The sequence below is a fragment of the Miscanthus floridulus genome, chromosome 7 (genome assembly GCF_019320115.1).
Source record: "Miscanthus floridulus cultivar M001 chromosome 7, ASM1932011v1, whole genome shotgun sequence".
In the NCBI taxonomy this organism is placed as follows: Eukaryota; Viridiplantae; Streptophyta; class Magnoliopsida; order Poales; family Poaceae; genus Miscanthus; species Miscanthus floridulus.
The window spans coordinates 99394285-99398446 of NC_089586.1; the positions used below are offsets into that span (position 1 = coordinate 99394285).

The 4162-nt window shown below is 55.5% G+C and overlaps 1 pseudogene; it reads left to right on the forward strand.

The window, feature by feature from the left end:
* The first annotated feature begins 286 nt into the window (after positions 1-286).
* LOC136463944 (GATA transcription factor 2-like) lies at positions 287-3014 on the forward strand (annotated as a pseudogene).
* The last annotated feature ends 1148 nt before the right edge of the window (positions 3015-4162 follow it).

Genomic DNA, 4162 nt, shown 5'->3' on the forward strand with positions numbered 1-4162 from the left:
GGCTGTACATTTTCCCTATTTTTTAAGACGCGTGTAAAAGGAGAGCAGGAGGAATCAGGCTCGTACAATTACTAGTCCTCACTCATATACGGAGCATAGTTAAATGCAGTGCTGCTATAAACAGATACAGATTCATTTTTCTGGGAGGACCAGGGAGTTCAACAAATTAGCGGTAATAAAAAATTACAAAGGCTAAAGACTGCCATGGGAAGACTGGAAAGGGAGTGGCGAGGGAGGGAAATCCACAGTGCATTTGTTGCGCGCACGGACTTCTGGCAGCCATTCAATGACCCACCAGACGCTGCTCATCGGCATCGCTTCCAGCCTTCCACCCTCGCTGCTGCTGCCTTCTCCCCTGCTTCCCACCACTTCCTCCACGCCTCCTCGACTCTCCTTTTCACCGGTTCCTCGCCTCCTCCCTCCTCCTCCTCCTGCTCCCCTCCCGCCATGGCGTCGTTCGTCGCGCACCACCACGGCTCGCTGGTAAGGCTCCTCTCACTCCGACGTGCGCGACGGTTGCTGGAAGAACAAGAAAAGAAAACCAACTCTTCTTTTTTTCTACTCTTGGAAACTGACGAGAGTTTTGGTTCTCTTTTGGTTTGTGCGCGGTTTCAGCTGGAGAGAGAGGGCAAGATGTCCGCCCTGGCCCTGAGGAGTAGCCTCAGGCCGTGCGAGGCGGCGGCTGAGGAGGTCGCGGCTGGGCCGGCGGCGTGCGGAGGCGCGGAAAGGGGTGTCGCCGTCTTTGTGGACGAGTTCTTCGTCGAAGACTTGCTGGACCTCGAGGACCTCTGCGAGGTTGACAAGGACTGCGCCGCCGAGCTGGGCGACGCGGCGCCGGCGCCAGCGCCGGGGGCTGTTGAGGAAGAGGACAAGCTGTCCACTGACTCCCACGGGTCGTCGTCGGTGGTGTCCTACGAGCTCATGACACTCCCGATTCCGCACCAGATGATTGACCTCCCGTTGCCGGTAAGAGCAAAACCACTTTTGTTTGACCTCGTCCTTTGCCGGCATGCCCGGCAAGGCGGCGTCTTTTTTTTTCCCTCCCTCTCTCTCTCTGCTCTCTCTACACAAGGTGGTTGAGGTTTCGGTGCGTGTGCAGGCCCATGACGCCGAGGAGCTGGAGTGGGTGTCCCGTATCATGGACGACTCGCTCGCCGAGCTCCCGCCGCCGCCGAAGCTGCACGCGGCGCCGTTCGGAGCCACGCGGCGGCCGCTGGAAGGCGCGGCGGCAGCGAAGGCGGCTGGCCCTGCTATGCGGAGGAGCCCGACCCCGACCATATGCGCGCTGTCGACGGAGGCGCTGGTGCCCGTGAAGGCGAAGCGCAGCAAGCGCTCGCGGGCGTCCGTGTGGTCGCTGTCCGGCGGCGGAGCGCCCCTGTCGGAGTCGACGACGTCGTCGTCTTCCACGACCACCACGTCGTCCTGCACCTCCTCGTCCGCCTCGTTCTCGCCGCTGCTCCTCCTCCCGGCGGCGGACTCGTCGTCCCTCTTCCTGTCCTCGTTGCACCTCCTCCTCGACGAGACTACGCCGCGGCCACCGAAGAAGTCCAAGCACGGGAAGCACGGCAAGAGCGGCGGCAAGCCCAAGAAGCGCGGCCGCAAGCCGAAGCACCACCCCAAGCCGCCCCAGTTCGCGGGCGGCGGCGGCGGCGGCGGCGGCGCTGGCTCCGCGCCGGCGGCCCAGGGCGACCGGCGCTGCAGCCATTGCGGCGTGCAGAAGACGCCGCAGTGGCGCGCGGGGCCCGAGGGCGCCAAGACGCTGTGTAACGCGTGCGGGGTCCGTTACAAGTCCGGGCGGCTGCTCCCGGAGTACCGGCCGGCGTGCAGCCCCACGTTCGTGAGCAGCATCCACTCCAACTCCCACCGCAAGGTGCTGGAGATGCGCCGCAAGAAGGAGGACGTCCCTGGCCCGCTCCCGCTCCCGCTCCCACCAGTCCCGGCCGCGCTTCTTGGTCTTGGGCCGGCCGTCGCGTCGTTCTAGCCGGCCGCCGCTGTACATTTTTTCCTCCATCCCCGGGCGGAATTATTAGCCTGCTGTACCGTACCTGGATTTTTTTTTATTTCCACCTTCTCATTGTAAAATGACATTTAATTTTTTTCCTTTTTTTTTGGGGTGGGGTGGGGGACGGTGGTAGCAGGACGATAGGACTCCATACTGGTAGTCTGCAATGGGCAACCTGAGCTCTTTGTCCGTCTGGTGTTCGAGGGCATGGCACCTTTCGTGCATGGGCGGGAGACCGGGAGTGATCACTTCGAAACCTGCCAGCCTTTCTTTTGCTCTCGGACCAGACCTCGCGATTCTGGCCAGCAGGCCAGGTGCCTCGGTTCTCGTGCACCGCGCAATTGCACCATCCACACAGATGCTTTGACGGCAGCAGTAGCAGGTAGCAGTAGCACTGTGGCGCTGGCCTCGTGATGCCGGTGGGCGGTGGCCCGTGTGCGCCTCCGCCGCGCGCTTTGAAGATTTGCTGTCCGCGGGATCCTTTTTCGTTATTCGCTCGATCCTAAAATAAGCATCACTATCGTCGCTTCGGTCAAACGATTTTAAGTTTGATTATATTTATTAAAAATTTTAGCAATATTTATATCTTTAATAAGTTTATTATGAAAATATATTTAATGATCTATCTAATTATATTAATTATATACTATAAATATTAATATTTTCTTGTATATATACGGTGAAATCTAAAATTGTTTGATTTCTCAGGAAACAAGAACGATATTTATTTTAGAGTGGAGTAGTTTTTTTTTTTTTGCATTACTACGTTTACTTCGCTACAGAGTTTAGCTAGGGTACATCACCGGATTAATCAGGTGGTGTCACTGGATCATGCGCTACAAGCATTTCAGCTAGGGTTAGCTGAATAGAGGAGTCAGGACTCCCCGGATTGATCCGATGCTTGGCACCCCGTCATCCGATGCTGTCCAATAAGCAATCAGAGAGAAAATTAGGTCATCGGCGGACTATGCGTTACAGTGGTATGCTCCGTACAGTAACAACTACTTGGAAACTATCCGATGCTCTGTTCAAAGGGTCACCGGATAAACCGGTAATGCTGATTTCCTTGTAGTGGAGTAGTAACAGCTAATTGCGCGTGCATTTGCGGGGGAGGTATTTATACCCGCTCCATCTCAACCATGGAGGCTCTCGCCATTTTGAACAGCAAGATACACTCATTTGTGAGCAAGGGAGAGTTCCAGCTTAGTGGAGTGATTGGGATTTGCTAATTGCAAGATTAAGGACTCCATTAGTGCAGGGAGAGTAACAAGTGTGCATCCACTAGTCTCGTTAGGCTTGGCTTAGGTCAAGTGAGAGTTTGTGCTTGTTACCTTTGGGGATCGGCATCAGCTAGATGGTTTGGTGGTGATTGAAAGCTTGGTGATCTCTCGATGAAGCTTGTGGAGGCTCAACTCATGGTGTAAAGGGTTGTGGGTGATTCACCGTACCAGAGTGGTGAAAAATCAACCCATATAGAGCACTTGGTCCTTGCGCGTATCAAAGAGAGCTATACCCGTGTGCGAGTGCTCTAACAAGGACTAGTGGGAAGTGTCCAGCTCTTCGATATCTCACGAAAACAATGTTGTGTTCCTAACCTCGGTTTACTTTGAGCATTTCTATTTATGCAATTACTTTCATGTCTTTATACTATTAGTATTGCCACGCTAAGTATAGGGTTGAAACTAGAGTGCAAAACTTAGTGCAGTAGGCTAAAACACAATCTAGGCACAAGGGGCGTGTCAGGTTCATAAACCTAGGGGTCCCCTAATGGACCCTGCTTCTCTACAAAACTCGGTCCAGCAGGTGGCGCAACGACAGCACACGCCTGGGTCCAGCCCAGATACACAATGATAGGCCAAGACCACGATTCGGTCATCGACTGGCACCTCCTGGCCAGGAGATCTGGTCCAAGCCCCTAACCTCTGGGTCGTAGGCTCCGTCTCGCCTGACCCCTTTCTCCAACCAAGGATATGTCGGACCTCTGTTCGATCCTCTTTCCCTGACCGACAATGTCGGGGACGACTAGGGAACGACCGACCTGGGGACGCCCGCTCGGTGTGGGTTTGGGGAGCAGGCGAAGCAGATAAGGTAAGGCGCTCAAGTCAATTGCAATACCGAGGACCGTACCCTGCCATACCCTGCGCACCTGCAAGACGGTGC